General features: G+C 38.4%; 1 long non-coding RNA gene across 1 annotated transcript; it reads right to left on the bottom strand.

Annotated features, from left to right (window-relative positions):
* Positions 1 to 2,711: 2,711 nt before the first annotated feature.
* Positions 2,712 to 22,151, bottom strand: LOC145652864 (uncharacterized). The gene is made up of 4 exons (XR_014119137.1): positions 21,739 to 22,151; positions 5,579 to 5,631; positions 3,548 to 3,811; positions 2,712 to 3,457 (listed from the first exon to the last, which is right to left on the bottom strand). It is a non-coding gene; the product is annotated as an uncharacterized LOC145652864 (long non-coding RNA).
* Between the last annotated feature and the right edge of the window lie 12 nt (positions 22,152 to 22,163).

The following is a 22,163-nucleotide window of genomic DNA, read 5'->3' as shown; positions in this document are numbered from 1 at the left end:
GTGCTCTGATGCTCTAACCATCATATCTGGCCCCTTGTCAAAGTCACTCAGATCCTTATGCTTGCCCATTTTTCTGATTTCAGTGGACCTTTCCTGAAGTTTTTTTTTTTTTTTCATATTTTGTGCTTGAATTTACTCCGCATCTTCACAACTATCACCAGTAGACGACACCAACAAGTCAAAGCCTCCTGTAATGTTAAACTAATTTTTATGTCGGACTCCCTATTTAATTTGCAACAAACATGCATTATATCGTCACGATTGGTCTGTAGTTTTGTGTTCTCCACCCAGCATTTGGCTTTCCACACCTGTTCCTCATTTCTAGTCTTGTTAAGTTCAAGTATTTGTTCCCTGTGTCTTGGCTGGTCATTGTATGTAAGTAGGTTCCTTGTATGTTTATGAAAACCCATATCTGTTAGTTTGTGTATGTATGTCCTGGCCTTCGTGTTTCATAGCCTCTGAGTGTCTTCCTAGCCTCTACTATAGTCTACTTCCGCTGTTTGCCTCTGTGTGCTTTTGTTTGTTTCTTTGTTATGATGCATTCTCGTACTTTCTGTGTTGGCTCAATGACCCTGGACTACCCTAACAATGACTCTGGATTACATATATTTCTCACTGGACAAATAAGAGAACCATTGCTGCACAATGTGTATATTTGAATAAGATATATCTTTTGATATATTTGAATGGAATTACCTTCATTTGTCAGGAATTTAAAGTTAGAAATTAGATATATATAATTCCCTCCCAGTAATTACACCACTCAATCAACTTCAAGAACTGTTCACTTGCTGCTTAATATATCCCATCCCTGCAATGAAATAATCAGTTATTCACTTCATCTGTCAGTGGTTTTAATATTGTGGCTGATCCGTGTATGTATATTTTTAATATATTATAGTCTTTATGTGCAGTTCATTTTTGGATGGTGTAGCTTTTTTAATCAATCAATTTTTGTGGATAATAAATCATCCTCAAAACAATGTTATAACATCTGTACAAGTTGATAACAAACACAAGCAAAGTCCAAAGACACTGGGAAATACAGGGACTACATGTAGACAATAATGATATAAGTAACAAGATGAGGAGGAGGTGCTCAAGTGGGAGAGAACCCCTCTAGCATCAGTTCCCATGGCATTGAATGCTACAAGGTGTTGTTTGTTCTTGTTTTCATTCTGCTTCCTTTGAGGATGTCTGCCATGTGGTTTTGTTTTGGTTGCTTTCTCCACCCTTGTGTCTTGTTATGTGAATCTCCACCCTGCACTAGTTTCAGCTGTGTCATTTCCCTTGGTTCTCCTATGTGTTCATACCCTGTGTTCTCCTGTTTCAGTTACCGGTCATTATCATTTCTGGTTTTCTACAAACTTCTTGTTGTTATTAACGTGTTATAATCTTTGTTTCATTATCCCAGCATTTCATTTCACATTCATTTCTAGTTGTCAGTATGTACTCATTGTATTCAATGTATTCATTGTCTCCTGGCTGTATGACCAAAGACAGTAGTAAGGCAAATGAGTATGGATTTACCCATGATAAATATCGCTTGACTCCAAACATTTCATTCTGCCTCACCTCTCCACTCAGTACAGAACAAGAAGTGCCTCCTAAAACTCCTTTATTATGCTTTATATTAGTGTAGTTATCATAATTTCCATTTTGCTTATTGCTAGGTTGTAATGCCTGCTGCAAGCAGCAAGTATCCTAGCTGAAATGTCCTAGCTGAAATCATGGTAACTCCATTACTGATATTCAGCTGGTGAAATTGCATTTGTCTTACAAATTGAATTAAGGCATCATTGTAGATATATGTTCCATTTGCTTTTTTTGTCTACAGACTCAGGACAAACTCCACCCTGAACTTCTGACGCATACAAGTTTTTATAATGCCTTCTTAACCTAAATAAATAGTTGAAATATTGGTATACATACATATCCTTTTCTGGAGGTTGACCTTTAAAGTTATTAATACTAAGTTGCAGATCAGCCTGCTTTATAAATCTACTGTATGCGAGAATAGGCTTTTCATCTGTTCTTTATACAATCGTTAATTTACCATTTGATAGTGGTAGCCATTTTGTTTTGCAACACTGAGAAATTTTGCCTGTATTCCAAGTGAGGTTTCTTATACGGAGGGAGTCTCAGCATGGCCCTAGTCAGACCTCATTCCCTGTTGTGCAATCAGCCGTACTGACGAGGTTTTCAAACCAGGCCCAAGCACACAATCAAGTGTTTGACTGCAAGTGAACCATTGTCTGCCTCACCTTTGAAGCCCCAAACAGCACATCTTCATGGTTTCTTGGTTTTCTTCAGTGCTCTTTCTCTCTTAATCCCTCTTTCTCTTCTTATTGCTCTCTGTATCTTCTTCGCGCTCTCCCACTTCCTGGGAAATTCCACCTGTTAGATAGAGTGCTTCTCCTGCTCCACAAGAGAACAAAGCTACTGGTCTCCCAGTAGGCAGTGAACATGACCCCAATAAGGATGTGAGCCATGAAAAATCAGGGGAAGGTCAAAACCTCGATAGACACTCAGGAGGTTGAGAGATTAAAAACCCTTCAGAGACTCTTAGATTGTCCAGCAGTGCCATTTTTGCAGCTTGTCATGTGTTGCTGTGTGTTTGTGAAGATTGAAATCTGCAAACTGCCTTTACCCATCAGCAGCAAGTGAAGAGTGAGTACTGTGTAAGCAGGAACACTTCTGGCAACAAAAGGTTCAAAAGGTTCAAAAAGGCTTTAATGTCATTTCAGCTATATACAAGTACACAGCAAAAATAAAACAATGTTCCTCCAGGACCATGATGCAACACAACACAAGTGCAACAGACAACACATTACATGAGTGCAACAATACAATGCAGTGCAATAATACCAACAACATCAACAAAAAAAAGTTCAAAGAGATGCTGATGAGGGCCAAAAGGGTTACTAAATGTAGCTTTTGTGTTCAAAAAGTCTTTGGAGTGCTTAGACAACCATACCATCCCCATAATTGCATGACTCAATTATGCACAGTCTGGTTTTATGCCAGTAATTATTACAGAGATTGATTGATTGGCACAGTCTGTCTTATGATGGATTTTGTGGATTTCTGCTGCTATGTGTGATTCAGAATTTTGGGAATGTTTGTTCAAGGTGTATATATTCATTCATGCCAGAAAATTATGATTCCATGGTGCTTGAGCTGGTAACCTGCAAACTTCATTGGCATATTTAATCTCCATATAAATTAGCATGCAGTTTCCATTAAAGATATTTGTGCATTACACACATCCCACAAAAGCATCGAAGTCTCTGCAGCTAGAATTTGGCAACAGTTGTTGCATTAATGGGAAAGAAAAAAAAAGCATTGTCTTGTGGAGGTTGGAGCCCAACAGCATATCAGTCCGCTAATATTAGCATACTGGCTGCGAGAAGGAGAGTAGCAAGGTCAGCCTGCTATTGTTTCTCCAGGGGCAGAACTAGGAAGACAGTGGCCATCAGTCCATAGCAACAACACAATTAACAAGTCTGGGTGGAAGAGAGATGCTTATCCTTCTCTGTAAACTCACCTCTAAGAATTTGCTCTCAACTGCCAGCAAAACAGCTTAGAAACAGCTCGTGAAGGAATCTGCATTTGATTACACCATACACTCTTCATCCCTGTTTTGAATTTGAGATTTGTTTCTTAAATCACACTTTACCATTTACAATAAAGAATAATGTGAGAAAAGCTTACATACTGAATATGTGTATTAAAAAAACACAAACTCACCTGCTTCCGTGGAGCTGATACTAACCTTAGTTTGTTGTCTGTGTTGCACTTGGCCAGCGCTCTTGCACATTCAAGCAAATTGGTTTTAATGATAAAAGTGAAAACCGTTTTTAAAAATATATTTTACAAAACAATATAATGAATACAAGTGTTAGAGCTTGCTAAATTTCCTATTAAGAGAATCCTGTTTGTCATCCACTGGCCATGAATGTATATTGTTATATATAAATAGGATAGCATTCCTGTGGCGTGCAGTAGGGAATTATACTGAGGTATCAAATATGGGTCATTATTTAGTAGGCATAAATTAATAACCACTTACTGATTAGTCAAGTGCATGCTTTATGGCAACAGTCAGACTCAAGGCCTAGTATCTGATTTAATTTGGCTCACATAAACTTCCAAAAAATATACTTAAATAGTACATAAGCCATGTACTATTAACCAGCATGTTCACTTTAGCACAATAAAATGACTGAATCCAAATACCATAATGCTTCACAAGTTCTATCACTGTCACATATACAACAGCACAACACAGATTAGTCTCTAGTGTATCTATCTACAAACAAGACAACTAGGCAAGACAACAAGATAACTAAGCAACACAACAAGACATCTAAGCAAGACAATACGACAGCTAGGCACGCAATCCACTGTGCAGCATTTTTCATGCAAGTGCTAACACTATAACACCTGAAACACTTAGGAATAGGAACAGAAATATCTGAGAAATAGAAATATCTGAGGGATATAATTCAACTGCTGAGAAAACACCGCTGTCTAGAGTCCTGTCTTGCAAGATAATCTGCCATGTAGAGTGCCAAAAATGGAGTTCATGGTGACCTTTACTATTGTGAGTTATAGCCATGGCTATAACATAGATATTGAACACCACATGTTCAACATAAGTTCTCTTAGATAACTTTGTCAGGAATAGAAGAACTGGATGCATGTGCTCCAGCAAGAAAGAATGGTTTATTAGGAAACAGGCAAACACATACAAGGAGCAAAAACACATCCAAAGAGCAAATCCAGAAATCAGGATCGACAAGGCAAAGGACAAACATGGACAAACAGACAACTATAGAAGAGGCTGCCCAAGAGACGAGTACACTGGGCAAACAGTATGAAATGGGCAAAAATGAATGAACAGAATGGCTCAGGAAATCCATATGGCATATGAGAGACTTCACAAAGACCTGAAGAAGAGATGATGTATATATGAATAATGACTCTGGAGCTAAGCATTTTTTAATGGAATATGTGGGTGTTTTTTTTTTATATTCCTGATTTTTCTATTTAAATTTTTAATAAAACTTAAAATACAAATTCTCACTTCAGTGGGAGAAAATGCCTATTCTAGGCCAGCTTGCTTGTGTAACGGTGAGCGGTAAGGAGGCAGACGCATGTGCGGAGAAGAGCGAGATTTATTACGGGCAAATCCAAAATCACAGTCGTTGTAGTAGTCCAGGGTCATAGAGCCGACATGGAGAGCACAGGGATACATGATCAAACAAAACATGAAAACAAACAGGGGAAACAGGCTATGACAGGTACGAGGAAGAACTCAGAGACTAACCAAAACGAAGGTTAGGGAAAACAGACGGGCTTTCGATATAACCACATAAACGCAACCATTCAAACGAACAATGAACAGCCCAGACGCAGGGAAAACAACAGGGTATAAATACATGAACTTAACAAGGTAGAAACGAGGGACAGGTGTGAGCAATTAAACGAGGGGCGGAGAAAACGAAACTACGGCATGGAACTCAAATACGCAAGACAGGGAAAACACGGAAGCCGGAAGGCGGGAGGGACTGACCGTGACAGCTTGGCGGTCCAGAAAAAGGAAAGATGATGGAGAGAGAGGATTTCCTGAAAGTTGAGAGGCACATGGTTATTCTTAATGCAAAACTAATAATTTATATTATCATTATGACACATCACACAAAGTTAGATATACTAACCTGACTCAAGAAACAGCACAAAGCTAAATAAAAAATAACCTTGCACATTGTATGTATATCGTAGCAAAAGCAATCAGGTTTTTTCAAATTTCTGCCCCAAAGACACCCAATAATCTTTACACGTTCTATCCAGAAAATTATCTTTGATATTTGGTAAATTGCATTAAATTGTATACATTTTTTTAAAACTGCATTCATTAATTTTATCACTTAATATCTTAATACTGCCTTGTAGTTAATGGTCCTATGAGGAAAAAGAAAAAAAATTATGACAATGTGGCCAAGGCAGGAATTGAGTTTGACACCCCTGCTGTATGGTAAACTGTGAAGAGGTGGAGGAGGGGTGACATCCACAAACATAGCCAGTGCAGGATGCCAGTGCCAGCCTTTGGCTTTTATAATGGCTTATATTCAAGCATTGTAGGTTATTTTTTGGACTGTGGGAAGCTGATGTGAAGGGGCACTAGAAGAAATGATGAAAAAAAGAAAAAGTGTCTAAGTGGCAGATTTCTAAGACCTTTCAGAATTCCCAGAGCATGACAGCATGTTTCTTGGATACATTTAATTGAATTATGATATCAGCGGGCCATCGTAGCCTCAACATTCAAATATATTACTTCAAACAGATTTTCAAACTCATTGCATTATATGCATTTGTATGACCCTTTCATTTCTTTTTGTCATCATGGGGAAAACTCCGGTTAGATATATTGTTTCTTGACTTGTTTTAAATTATGTCACTCTTCCTGACAAGAAATAAAGCCTGCCTACAGCAGGTTATAACTGCATCCTTTCAATTTGCAGTTGCTATAGCTTCTGAGTGCTAATTGATTCTGACACGCTGTTTTATTCTGTCAAAGTCCTCTCTGAATATCAAGTGTGCTCTCAGCTTTGGAATTCAACAGACGCTACGGACACTCAGCCACCAACAATGTCTCAGTATTAGATGCTTTCTTGTGTCCATGGTTTGATTTTCATGGAAAAATCTATCCCTTTGGCACCAGACTAAACAAGGTAAACAAAGACTTCATAGGGATCAAAAGGTGAGTAAAAGCATGAAATGCTTTATTCGCATGTGCATTTGTGAATGGTTGACATAGCTAGTCATTTAAATTCTTAGAAAATGTGGTTTCCTCTCATTGCACATAAATTCCTGAAAGATAACATAGTCATTAATGTACAGTAAATAGTTAATAATAATAATAAAACAAATAATTAAAAAAAATCTAAAATGCTGTGTCAGAGCTTCTGTAAACCACATCTGAAGTCCAAACACCGCTGGTTCCAATAGCAGGAAAAAAGCCAAATGGCTTCACAAAGGATCGGGTGCCATTACAGAGCTTCTCTTTTTGTTCACAACAGTCCAAGGAAAACCTCTATGTTAATTTTTTCATTAAAGTACAGAATTTGTACACATGTACATTTTGTATGTTTTGTACATGTTCAAAATGCTTTTGTCATGGTTATGTACCTGTGTTTGTATTTGGTTCCTTATGTTCCTTGTGCCATGTGCTTTTACTTTGTTTTGACTTCCGTGCTCTTCATTGTCTCCCTTATCATGTACATTACCTGTGTCTTGCCTATAGCACGTCCTAATAACTATCCCTATAATTCTCCCCAGGTTTTTGTCTTCATCTTGATATTGTTCTTTGGTAAGCATTGTTTCCTCATATGGGTCTGAGCATTGCATTACGCCCTGTTGGCATGTTCATTGTTCTATTTGTTTCTTTATCTTCTCTGCTCCAGTATTTTGTAGTTTTATTGTATCTTTAGTTTCCTGTTGTGTTTGGTGTTTTGCTCCCTTGGTTGTTTGGTGATTCCTTTGTGTGAACACTATGGAATCCTATAAATACAACTGGCACCTGTATCTTGCTCCCATGTCTCACTCTACCATGCTATAGCTTTTCAGAAATTAATTTCTGAAATAAATTTTCTTTTTGCACTTTCCTTAGCAGATAATGCATTTCTAGCAATATCAGCTAAAACAAACACGACAACTCCAAAAAATGATATCTGCACCTGTGCTCTGTTATATTCTGCTATATCCTAATCTTGTCAGAATGTTTTTTGGTAGGAATGCATTTCTGTTTTGCCTAAAAATTATAAATAATGTGCAAAGAACATTTCCCCCATTTTTCTTCTGGGTTAGCACACAATTTTTACTTCCATCAGTATAAGATTTAGTCACCCCTTCTTGCAATAATGTACAATGTGATTATAACACAGACACATACCCACCCACCTCCTAAGGGCGTCCTCACTTCTGCTACAACATACACTAATGTGAAACGTAATCTAATAGTTTGCATCCTCTGTCTTCTGGCACAAGTCATATTTAAACTCTTCCTTGGCCCAAGTCTTTTCACAGTCCCATGTCTCTAGTGCTGCAAGAGTCTGCAAGAACTACAAGCCTGGAATGAAGTGACTTTAAAAGAGAAGCACCAGGACACTGTTTCCCCAGATGGCCCAACTTTCATGTCAAAGTGAACATGTCGAGATTACCTTTTGAAAGGGCCCAACGAAAATGCTAATTCCTTTCCACATCAGCTTGTCTCAGTCAATTATTGATCCGTAGTGAGAGATGTTACTGAGATACTGCCAAGCTGAAAAGTAATGTCTCACTGCGTGTCCAATGATTTGGCTGCTTAGGGCCCATTAAACACAACTGAATTTTTCTAGGAATGATTGGTATGCCCTCTCCTTTCAATTGATACATTTAATTTAATTTCTGTGCCATTGCACATGGGAGAGAGAATAGGGTGAGATTTTATTTTGCGGCAGCTGACATTTGGTTGTGTTGGGAAATGTAGTCGTAGACACAAGCATATATTGAAACATGACAATGTTTGATATTTTTCAAATTCTATAATTAAAAAGCAGTGAAGCATAAATTTTATCACCACCTTTTCTTCTCAATCTCTTTCTAAAATAGAGAAACTCAAGGCAGGAAATTATTTTTAAAAATGATAGTAATAATGAATAATCCTTGAATTATAATAGAGTTTTTAAAGATGATAGTGTTTGTGGGCAGCTAATTTTCAGTTAAATGTTATTTTAAAAATGAAACATTTAGTGGTTTCTGAGTCTGTTTGAAAAACACTGAAAATGTCCATGCAGATTTTAATCCTAAGATTTTTATCCTTAAAGGATTAATGACCAGATCATGTAGGGGCCTGATGCTACATTGAGCAGCTGAGATCAACATCGGGGTTAATTTGGTTATATGGCAGAAGGAAATAAAGTGGCATTAAGAACCTCAGGCAACAGCCTTGATTCAAAGGTAGAGGGAGCGGATAAAAAGCCTCCCCGTTATCTAACACGTGCCTTGAGTTTTGAGTTTAATTTGAGTATAACACACATGAGTTTAACACTATTTGAGTATAACACACATGCGTTTAACACTATTGGAGTATAACACACATGAGTTTAACACTATTTGAGTATAACACACATGAGTTTAACACTATTTGAGTATAACACACATGAGTTTAGCACTATTTGAGTATAACACACATGAGTTTAGCACTATTTGAGTATAACACACATGAGTTTAGCACTATTTGAGTATAACACATGAGTTTAGCACTATTTGAGCATAACACACATGAGTTTAACACTATTTGAGTATAACACACATGCGTTTAGCACTATTTGAGTATAACACACATGAGTTTAACACTATTGGAGTATAACACACATGAGTTTAACACTATTTGAGTATAACACACATGAGTTTAACACTATTTGAGTATAACACACATGAGTTTAGCACTATTTGAGTATAACACACATGCGTTTAACACTATTGGAGTATGACACATGAGTTTAGCACTATTTGAGTATAACACACATGAGTTTAGCACTATTTGAGTATAACACACATGAGTTTAACACTATTTGAGTATAACACACATGAGTTTAACACTATTTGAGTATAACACACATGCGTTTAACACTATTTGAGTATAACACACATGCGTTTAACACTATTTGAGTATAACACACATGAGTTTAGCACTATTTGAGTATAACACACATGAGTTTAGCACTATTTGAGTATAACACACATGAGTTTAACACTATTTGAGTATAACACACATGCGTTTAACACTATTTGAGTATAACACACATGAGTTTAACACTATTTGAATATAACACACATGAGTTTAGCACTATTTGAGTATAACACACGTGTTTAACACTATTTGAGTATAACACACATGAGTTTAACACTATTTGAATATAACACACATGAGTTTAGCACTATTTGAGTATAACACACATGAGTTTAACACTATTGGAGTATAACACACATGAGTTTAGCACTATTTGAGTATAACACACATGAGTTTAGCACTATTTGAGTATAACACACATGAGTTTAGCACTATTTGAGTATAACACACATGAGTTTAACATTGCCAGTGTCACTGTTGTTTTGGAAAACACCTTAGCTGTGGCAACTGATAATGGCTGCTATGGCTTTGTTCTTTATTTTTACTCTTTTGTGCAGCCTTTCAGGTGTAAGGTATAGACTGAAAACCCATACAGCTTTTGGAAGGGTTTGGATGTGTATTGTGTCAAAGACAACTTCTCAAAAAGATCAACACCTGAATCAAAATACACAGTATGCCATCACTTTATTAGAAAACATTCATAGGCATACAGTAAGAGACTGTAGTCATTCTGTCTACCATCCCCTATCCATGGTCACCTTCTGGCTACAGAGCTGCTGTTAGATCCATACTGGTGGGTGTGACTGTACTCAACTGGGCAGTGACACTGTGAAACTCCAGCACCGCTACTGTCTGATTTTATCATACAAGTGCAAGACTTAGTATCATACAATTACCATGTCAGTATTACTGATGTGTTGTGTCTGCCAACAAAATAATATCCAACTGGCGGTGGCACTGTGGTCAGAAACTGAGCAGTAAGCAGAGTAGAGGGTTGCTAACAAAATGTGCATGGCATGAATAATAAGTCAATCATTTTACATGTATAAAATGCACCTGAAAGATGAGTATACCTAATAAAGAGACTTGTGAGTGTAGGTGCAAAGTGGGTAATCAGAAAGTGGTTGGAGAGTGTTTGTTCTCAGTTAATAAATCATCAGTGCATTCTGCCACAAATTAAGGGATACATGCAATACTATAGCCTATATAAATTAAAAAAAAAAACCTGTATAACATAATGGAAGAAGCAGTTTTTGAGTACTGATAAACTGAGGGACGTTCTGACTCTTGAAAATGACCGAATGTGATTTTTAATGTATGTAACCATAACAAATTATGATTAAAAACGTTGGTTTTGTTTTTTTGCATACATAGTTATTGGTAAAGTCATGCATTACAGTGACAACATACATTTATTACAAGGCAGCATTGTGGGAGACACATGGTTCTGTTCAGCTATCATCTTATTGAAACTTTTGGATTGCAGTGTGATGGTTCTTTATAACTGGCATTGTGGCTTGCTTGCATGAGTCACTGTTTTGTATCTCTTGGAACATGTTTCAGTGTGGAATACTGAGGAAGCACCAGGGTAGCAAAGCTTTAGGTCTTCTTCCTTTGTTAGAAAACAGCAGTGTGGGAGACATTCGACTCTGTACTGTTTTTTTCTTCTTCACTGACTATTCCTTAAATGGCTCCCTCTGACAGGCACATACAGTCAGCCTGTCATGTGCAGCATGTACAAATTGAGTTTGCCTCTATTCAGGCACCCACTACAAGCCATCATTTCCTGAGATGGAATATCAACAAGGTTTGGGGGAGGCAGAAGGTATGATGGTGTGTTACACTGGACTCTCATTACCAATGATTTTGTCCAGGGTGAAGTATGAACATGTATTAGCTCCTTTTTCTTTTATTAGATGTGAACACACACTGATGAGCATGAGGGTACTCGAGGCAATGACTCAGTTGTGCAGGAAAAGCTGGATGCTCTGCTATCTCATCTCCAGTGTCATTTTCAAGCATGCTGGAATAAGAGTGGACACGGAACTTGACCACAATCCTAATGTCATTTGGTCCACCAATACCAGCAGAGTCATGATTAGGTCTCTCGCCCTTGGAGAACAGCATGGCCATTCGTTCTCACGAAAATTACCAAAAGAAAATTATTTTTATATTTCAAATATCGAAACCTGAGTGTTTACCTTTATCACCACAGCTGTGATTTTTAAGGGAGCGTTTGTAAGGCACTTGGCTGATTGGTTAAAACACTATAAAAAGTAAACCAATACCCAATCTGAGGCAGTTTTCCTACTTCCTGACTTTAGCCTGCTTGCCCTTGTGAATGTGACAGGCATTGAATCCAGTTCTCTTATCCTACCAGCAGTCCCTTCAGCTTTTTATGACTTCTGAGAGCTGATTTGCCACGCTGCCTGAGCTCCCCAGGACATCCATCGATATCTTCCAGAGACGCCCATCAAAAGGGAGCATGTGGCTCTGCTCTCTGCAGGACGGCGACTGTCAGGTGCTGAATATCTGCCTGCAACCAGCCCAATCCACTGCTAGAGGGCCTTGGAAGTCTCTGCCTCACTGCAGTTGCACACTCTAGCACCTGGAGTTCCCTGCAGTCTGCGTATTTAAATACTAATTTGCATATAACAATTGTTTTCTTGCTCAAGTGGCAGCGAGGAGAGTCATAAGCAGAAATACCACTTTCAAGCTTTGACAAGCTAAATACTGGGGGAAGTGAATTTTGTAGGAGGCACTGTAGTTGTTCAGAATGAATTTTAAGTAAATTTTAAATCTAACACTATGTACAATGATTGCTGTCAGTTGATGTTTACCAATTGAATGTACACATGAACTACAACTCAACTTGAACATTAACTTCTGTCTATACCCAGATTCATTGGTGCATTTGTTTTTCTTTAAAAAATTTTCTTATACAATTTATTTCTTAAATACAAACACCCACTCAGTTGTTCCCTAAAAAATTTAAGCATCATCATGAATCATGGACTGGTGGGTCTGTGGTGCCAGATACACATTATGTGGATCTGGCACCACAGATTTGTTAAACCCACATTATGATCATTTCTGTTTTGGTGTTGCTTCAAAATAGCATGTTTGAAATAGGAACAGAAACATGAGTAGTGTTATTCATAATGCATGGTCACAATGATAACAAGGTTGGTTTTTTTTGGGGGGGGGGGTTGGTTTGATGGTTGTTGTTTTTTTGTTTTTTTTTGTCTGGGAAAACCAGTTGCTATTCAAATTGTGTTAAAACAGTGTCTGAAATGAAAAACAAACTGTGCAAAGCTAAAAATGAAACAGGGAATACATAGACTCTGACCAATCAGAATCAATACCTTTATTATCCAAATACCACCTGTACAAGACATTTCTCATGGTGCAGGTATCAAACAATACAATATTTAGCTTGTGTCTTCTGTGATTAAGGCCTTGACTACCACCACTGTGTTGCTGTATTAATGCAATCAGTATCAGTGGCAAAATATTGCTTGGATGGAATTCAGAATCAAAGACTGAACTTGAACCTCTAACGTAACCCAGAAGCAATTGGTGCACTTTCATTTGGTGCCCCACAGCCATAAATCAATACCTGAGGACTGTCATTTTGTGCTCTCTGATGCTGCTGTCCAATGTTACAGCATCCTTTTTTTTATAGATGAACCTTTAATGATGGGAAACCAAGCATTAAATCAATTGCCATTTTCTTTTCCATGCGAAATAAAAGGTGTGAAATTAGAAGGCGATGTGGGCGTGTGTGCTGAAGTGTGATGATACTGGCAGTTTCAAGGCTTCACACCATCCTCCATAACAAGTTTAGACTTCCAAAACACATTTGTGCTGTTTGGAGGGGGGGGGGGGGGGGGGCTGATTGAGGGATGCTGATCGACAGCCCAAACAGATGTTTCTTCTTCCCCTCCCTGTCATATCCACCTGAGATTGTTAGTCACGTTTGTTTGCTGCCATGACCGACTGCTTACCGTAAATAAGACTGGAGATCTCTGTTGCCTGTCAATGGCATCGTTAAACCTGCTGTAAGCAGGGGGTGGCCAAAGTCCAGCTGAATCATAAACACAGCCTTTCATCTCAAAATGACAACTGATGTTTGTCAATCTCATTTTATGGTTTTTAACATATGGTTTAAGCAAAATGAAATGTTTTTTGCCTGTCAGGTCATGGCAGTGAAAGCAGCAGCCTTGGAAATACATTTCTAGCTTTTAAAGTAAACAATGTCAAAGTCAAATTTATTTCTATAGCACTTTTTACATCAGCCATTGTCATAAAGCAGCATTACAAATATCTGAGTCCAAGCCCCCAGTGAGCAAGCCAAACGCGACAGTGGCAAGGAAAAACTCTCTGGGGCATGAGGAAGAAACCTTAAGAGGAACCAAGACTCAAAGGGTCGGGGAGGGGGACATCCTCCTCTGGCCAATAACGGACACTACAATAGGATCAATATAAACAATAAAGAGCAAAATAAGTATCGAGGGAAAAGAATATTAATAAAAATATTTAAAAATAAGAATGTCTATTCTGTTTTTCTAGAAGTCCTAGTCTGGGTTCAACAGTGTACTTGTTCTGAAATCCATCTTGCACAAGAATGTCTGTCAAGGGCAAAGGAGAAGTATTTGGCTGGGGTGGAGGTGTGATGGGCTACAGCAGGTGGACATCAAGGGGTGGTGGGAGGAGATGTAGCAGCTGAGATGGGTTGAAGCTCAGTAACAACCAGACATGAGGAGTAGGTGTAGAAAGAAAGAATAGATTATTACACATGTCCATGTATGAATGTGTTTAAATTAGGGAACTATAATGTGCAAAGATGGATTCCGGCAGATCTAGCTATGGCAGCACAGATAAAAGGAAAACAACTTCATAAAACTCTTATTCTTTTACAGACATGAATGTTTCATGGCACATATATGAAGGGCAGTACTGCCAGCTGGACACATGAACCGCTTGTGGTCACTACTGAGGCTGTAGGACACCATTTATTTTTTTACAGCTTACTGACAGATAAAAATGGGTTCAATAATGTTATTTAAATAAATAAAACTGTTGAGAATACATTTGCTTCAAAGTTCAACCTAAAATAATTTATTCAATGCACCGCTTTAAAACTTAAAAACTTACTCCCGCAAGTGAATACAACAGATGGGTCTTTAAATGCAGTTTGCCAAGAACAAGCTTCAAGCTGTAGTGAAACGAACAACTTCATAACCATCCAGGTGCATAAATTATGGTGATATTGTACGTGTGAGAAATGGTATCTATAATAACAAATTCATTCTAGTGGCTAAAACTAATTTGCAATTCTTTCTCTTCTCATTTAATAGATGAATTTAGGCAGATTGGGAATTTCATCAAGTCCTGTGAACTAATTTTCTCAGTAATATATAAATTTACATGGCACTTCCACTTCCACCTCTGAAACATTTCAAAGATTAAGAACATGCTCTCCTCACATGATGCAGAAAAGCTAGTCCATGCATTTATTACATTGGACTACTGTAATACCTTTCTATCTGGTTGTATCTCTTAACTAAGCTCCAGCTAGTTAAAAATATAGTTCTTACTAGAACTAGATTTGATCACATCACTCCTATCTTGGCTGCTTTTCATTGGCTCCCAGTAAAATTTCTTATTGATTATAAAATACTTATAATAACCTACAAAGCACTGAATGGTCTTGCCCCACAGTACCTTAGAGAAATCTTAGTGCATTATGATCCACCATGTCTGCTTAGATCAAAAGGTGCAGACTCTTTACTAGTACCAAGAAAAAAAAAATCTACCGCTGGGAGCAGAGCCTTTTCTTATAATGCTCCCACACTATATATTCCTGTAAATGTTCAAGACTCAGACACAGTCTCAATATTTAAAGCTAGGCTGAAACCCTATCTGTACTGTCAGGCATTTTATTAACGACTTCCCATCTTAGGTAAAGATGTCTATGGGCATTGAGAATTATGCTAAACTGGGATGTTATGATGCTGTCACTTCACCTTTCTTTTTTCACTCGTTTGTTGACTGACAGTGGCAGAGTGCTGATGTTCCAGGGTGCCCTCATGCATGTGTTTCCTTCTGGCTCTTTCCTTTTAGCTGTGCTGTCATAGCTAGAGCTGCTGGATTCCATCATTGCACATTATAGTTCCATAATTTACACACCTTCATAACTGGACATGCCTAATAATCTAGTCTCTCTTTCTGCCGAGGTGCACCTACTCCTGATGTCATGATGTTACTGAGCCTCAACCCGTCTCAGCTGCCATGGCTACACCTACCACTCCCTGATGTCCCCTGCTGTAGCCCACCACACCTCCAACCCAGCCAACTACTCTCCATTGCCCTTAATGGACATTCTCTTGTGGGATGTCTTGATGTTACTGAGCCTCTACCTGTCTCAGCTGCCATGGCAACTCCCACCACTCCGTAATGTCCCCTCCTGTGGGTGCCCACCACACCTAGCCAACTACTAGCCAACACCCCAGTGTACTACTTCTCCATTGCCCTTTATGGATGTTCTCTTGCAGGATGGGTCTCAGACACATTGCACACCATCGGGACAAGACTAGGACCTCTAGAAAATTGGACTAGACATTAATTGCTTATTTTTTTTCATTTTTAATTTAGTTTTCTCTTACAATTGTTATTATTTTGGTGTCTGTTGTCAGCCAGAGATGGGCCCCCCTTTGAGTATTGGTTCCTCTCAAGGTTTCTTCCTTATCTTTCCCCTTTTTCCTCGCCACTGTCGCCCTTGGCTTGCTCACTGGGGACTTGGACTCAGACATTTGTAAAGCTATTTTGTGACAACATCTGTTGTAAAAAGCACTATGTAAATAAAATTCGACTTCAGTTGTGAACTTCAAATACATTTTTGTTATTTTGTATGTTATTTGTTATTTTGTATGTTCTTTGGTATCAGAAGATTTTTGCTCAGTAAAAAGTGTTAACCTTCAGGGTAGTTTGGGTTTTAAAATCTGGCTGCTACTCACATTGTGCTTTGTTTTGTTGGGTGTGCAATCTGGTTGATTCATTCATTTTGATGGTTGCATGGGTAACTGCCAAACTGAATGCAAAGTGCCTTTTACATGGTCTGTTTATTTATTCTCTAATAAATAGAGATACTGGTGACCTTTTTGTCCGTAGTAGGGTCATTCTCCTAGTGTCAGTCCCATGGCACATGATGACGTCCTTTCTGCTCTTGTTTAGCCACTTCAGGTTCAGATTAGCTTTCTAGCACTTAGGGTTTAGGGTTTCTTGGCTTTATTTATAGTGGTTGGTTCATATATGGACTGATGACTGAATATGGACTGAATGGGCATTTGCTTTTTTTTCTCTCTACTGTCCACTTGAGTCTCTGCAGTGGGCTGCGCTAATAAGCAGTTGGGCTGAGTGAGGCTGAGTGGAGCTGGGTGGACCTAAGTGGAGCTCCTAGTTATCTTTTTAGTATAGTTCTAATATTTATATGCAAACAAAAACCATTACATTATTTTCTAGACTTCATGCCTGCTTTGGTGATTTGCTACCTGTATGAGTGATAACTGCATTTACTCACAGGCTTGGTGTGACTGAGGTCCATATCCTCAGTTAACAGAACATGGCATGGTTATTGCAGAACAGCAAGTTGTATCATATTCAGCACATTTCTATTAAAAGGCTAGCAACCGATTGTCACTGTACACACAGTATGCACTGTTTGTGCGAGATGCTTCAGAATATATCCAAAGGTAATAATAATAATAATAATAATAATAATAATAATAATAATGTGTAACATGAATTATCAGCAATAATGTATTTACTACCATTAATTCTCTGGACTCTCTTTCTCATTTATTGTTGCACCACACATAACTGTTTGCAAATTTTAAGTTGAAACCTTACAGTTGCTTTATATTGCTTTTTACACAGTACAAGTTTCTTATGTGAGGTCTTCTTTATCCTCTTGGAAATATTTCTTTATACAAACTGGCTTGAATGCATCCTGAGATCATGTTGCAACAATTTTTAGCCACTACTGGCCATAAGAGATTTTATCAGGCCATTATGCATTTTAATTGAAAAAAGCTATCGAAGAAAAACCTTTAATCTTTGACTAGATTAAATCAATGAATCCCTTAGGATTTCTTGGTGGTTTCTTAGTGGTTGTCACAGGTGCAGAACCTGCTGAAAAAAATGAGGAATGAGGAAAAATGAGGAAGTAAATGTGAGTCTTACGAGCTCAATGAAATGAAGAAAAATGAAACCAGACTTAAAATTGAACTAACTGGAACAAAAGAAAGCCAAAGTAACATACAATGACTGACAATGGTCATGGAAGCAAAACAGGCTTATAAAAAGGGCACAACATAATAACATTAAAACCCGCAGGTGGTGGGTAGAATGAGGCACGACACACACCTCCTGAGGGTGACGTGGCAAAGATTCAAAACAAAGACCATGTGCGACAAAAGTCGAAAAATGAACAAAAGCCACGTGCAATGCCATCACTGCCTAACGGAGTCTGACGGTGGGAAGGGCACCATCGCAGTGGTAACATTCATGGATTCCCACTGCCTATATTCCTAATGTTTAGTCCATGCCATTTCAGCTGTGATGTAATTGCCTGACCATGTGCAGGAGCGTTTGTGCAACAGTGCATTTGATTACAACCATTTGGAAGCACATAACTTATTTAAGGTTTCAGAGGAGAAAATCTAGTCATGCAGAAAGTGCATGTGCAGTGATTTGCAGTTATGGACCATGTACCCTTGTAGCTCACCTAATAGAGCAGGTAGAGCAAGCAGCTAGCAACACCAAGGTCATGGGTAAGCAAACCTTTTTTTTTTTTTACTGATAAGTATGTAAATTGTGCTGGAGTGTCTGCTAAATGCTGAAAATATGTTACTTTTTTTTGTCTGTTTTTATGTCTATAGAATATTTTCGGACTATTTGAACTCCAACAACATTGCTGTAGCTAAGACACTTATACCAGCACAAAAAACCACAACATGTTCATTACAATGAACTAATATGCCAACAAAATAATGTTCATTGACCAGTAATGAATAGGATGAAGACTGCCTGACTAGAGTGAATAGCAACAAATGGGTTACACCTGGTAACTGTACAATTGCCCTTAATGCCCTTAAAGACAGTGGCCAGCAAAGCTAACTACAGCGTATGTTTTTAATGAGTGGAAAGTATATTTGTGCATATGGGTGACCCCAGAATAATGTCCTTTTAATGATGAATTGTGATAGCACTATACAGCAATGTGCAGCACAGAAAGAAACTCAGATAAGGGAGAATACAGTGATGTTTACTTAGAGATCCAGGCATTACAGACAAGGCTAAACACAAAAAAATGGTAACTGACATGAAGCCCAGAACAGAAGACAGATCAAGTTAACTGAAGACTGGGAGCATGGCAGGTAGGAGGGCTTCAAGTTCACAGCCTGACTTCAAAATGGCAAGCGCCAGCATGAAATGCCATTGGGCTTGAGTAGGGTCATCCGACTCCTGTCCTACAGAGCCTAGCTGTGTATTTACTCCGCCCACACATGCTTGATTTAGCTCAGTGTGTATAGTTTGCAGTGGTACACCTCTCCATCACTGTTTTGGTTTTTTGGCTATTCCATCACTCCATCACTGTTTTGCAGTTTTGGCTATTCCAAGTATGTAAGACATAAAGAATAAATAGAATAAAAAGAAAAATGAAAGAATAAAAAATTATTCGCTACACAGTCATTAGCAGTAAACTGTCGGACTCGAAAGTGCCCTCACCTTAACGTATTTTTATTGGATGGGAGTGACCCCATGGCAAATCAGAGCATTATGTGACAAAAATTTAATGCCATGTGAATGCGCCTGGCTCCATTTTCACCTCCAATTTGTAAGGGCAATCAGGAATATTAGAGCTAATTTGGCTGGTATGATCAAGCCATGATTGGCCAATCAAAACTCTGTGATTTGCTAGATTTGTATAAGTCATGCTGTGTGCTTGCAGAGACAAACACTTGTGAAGCAATCAATTAAAAAAGGATATGACATTTACGCAGAATCTGTGGCTGGCTGTCACGGTACGAGCCCTCTCCCCAAATGTCTCCCTGTGTGTGTGTGTGTGTGTGTGTGTGTGTGTGTTCGTCTGTATGACCACGCCCTCCCTGTGTTTCACACCTGCTCCTTATTGTGTGTCAATAGCGTGTGTGTGTGTATGTATATATGTCCTGTGTTTACGTATAGGTGTGTCAATGTTTGAACCAGCTTAGTTCGCTAACCACGTAGCCGTCTTTATGTCAAATAAAACGTTTGTTGTGTTAGACACGGCTCGTGCCTCTGCTCGTCACACTGGCTGATGACGAGACATTGCCTCACAAGATCAGACACATTCCGATATTCAGGCTGACAGGCAAGGGTCAGTATTCTCCCTTCACATTTCAGCCTCCCATTTTCTCTCAGTGAGAGCATGCCATGCAGCAACAGAAAATATTCAGAGACCTGATCATATGACTAATTTCAAAATATTCTATTTTCTATATCATTCTACCGTACGAGGGAAGTTGTAGGATGTTGTAGGAAGTTGTAGGTCCCGCTGACCTTTGGTCTCAGTATGAACTTTGTAGAGCCGCATGTACTGCAGCAAAGAGGGTGTGCAAGGACTTCCTTGATTTTCCCTGGCGCATGCATATTTCTGATCTCCTCAGGATCATGTTTCCCAACAGCACAGCCAAAACAGCTAGAACTGCATCAGCTCTGCTTTTCAGCAACTGGAGAATAACTTTAGGAGGTCTGACTAAAAAAAAGCTAAAACACCGTATGCTAGTGAATATTACATAACTAAAAAAATGCATGCATAAAAAGTTGTCAAAGAAGATAAGCAAATTTCCTACCGATGCCTGTAACTTTAGTTCTGTCATTGTTTCTCTATTATTCTGTAGACCTGATTAGTTAAAGACTACCTGACCTGAAAACCACTTTAATGCCCCATATAACTGGCATTCAGAATATAGTTGTTCAGATTATTATTATGTTATTATTACTTGTCTGGAATTGCAAATAATAACTAATAGTGTAATAAAACTCAATTGCGCCATTACTATTCAAGTATGAATCTTGATGACCTCATAAACGCATTTATCAAGTTCTTTATTGCATCTCTCTTCATTTTGATAATCATGACCAGAGGAAACCAGTTGTGATTGTTTGGCATGTTGATAATTCACCACGAGATATTGATTTCAAGTATAGCATTTTCATACTGCAGCTACAGCATTTTTCTTTTCTTTATTCTTACTAGCTTAAGCCACTACAAAGTCAATGAGAGACGAGAGCTCTGCGGATCCAGAGTGTGTCTTTTTGAACTGCTATTGAAATAATTGTTAGCCTTCAAGTAAATGTAATTGGTGCCAACTGACTTTCAAAGTCCATAGTCCATACCAAGTCCATACAGTGTAAGGCAGAGGGTTCAATAGGAAATAATGACGACGAATGCAGACGATACTGTGTTTCAGAGATAATGCCTGGGAGTGGATCGTTGTACGTGCTGAGCATACTAAACACCATTGAACTATTTCCTTTCCATTTTCATGTCTCTGCATACTTTGTCAGACCCCCAAGCAACAAACCTAAAATACTACGACAACACTACAACAATCTTTATCAAAATTATTCATGATTGCTTAAATATGAAGAGCGATAAAATTCAACACTTCTGAATTAATAAACCATCAACATGCAAAATGGGTTAAAAGACAACATATAAATGTATTCGTATAAGCTGTGGTATAGTATAAGTATATTGGTATAAGCTGTGGTAAATTAATATGTAATATATGCTTTTTTTATTTTTAAATAAATGCAAGCATTATTCATCACCTTGCTTGCTGAAGGTCAACAAACCTTTGAAAGGAAAAAGGAATGTATTTCAGAAAACAAATAAATCGACTCTTCTGCTGTAGCTGAAGCCCCACAAATATATCTAGGGATAAAAACTTGCATTGTTTTCACAGTTCTACAGCAAACACTTAAAAAAACTTAGTGTTAAAATGTACCTGATAGGACTGTCTGGTGGAAAGAAAATCTCTTTGTGGAGTAGATGAATTATTTGGCTCTTGGGGTCTTCCTTTGCAGCACAGTAAACCAACCTCATACATGCTCCTATACACGCCAATCTAATTTTGTAGAAAGTGGTGGTTGAGCTGGTATGGTGGAGAATGTGCGAAACATCACGAACTGGACGAGCCACACAAGGGTTTGTTCTCTCAGTGAGAGAGCAGTCCATACAGCTCCATACTGAAACATATATCAAGCAGAAGCTCAAAAAAAAACAACAAAAAAAAAACCCTGCAGTGATTAGCCCTGTTTGAAGGAGGGAATCCTCCACTGGCTGCAGGCTGGTTGCTATGGATTTCTCTCCAAAGCGCTTAATGGCACATCCCACCACTGATGTCAGAGCTTGGAGCTGTGTATGTGTGTG

This window comes from Electrophorus electricus, chromosome 21 (assembly GCF_041902795.1).
Source record: "Electrophorus electricus isolate QZ-2024a chromosome 21, ASM4190279v1, whole genome shotgun sequence".
NCBI lineage: Eukaryota > Metazoa > Chordata > Actinopteri > Gymnotiformes > Gymnotidae > Electrophorus > Electrophorus electricus.
The sequence above is the reverse complement of the archived record's forward strand: the minus strand, read 5'-3'. Positions and strand labels throughout refer to the sequence as shown.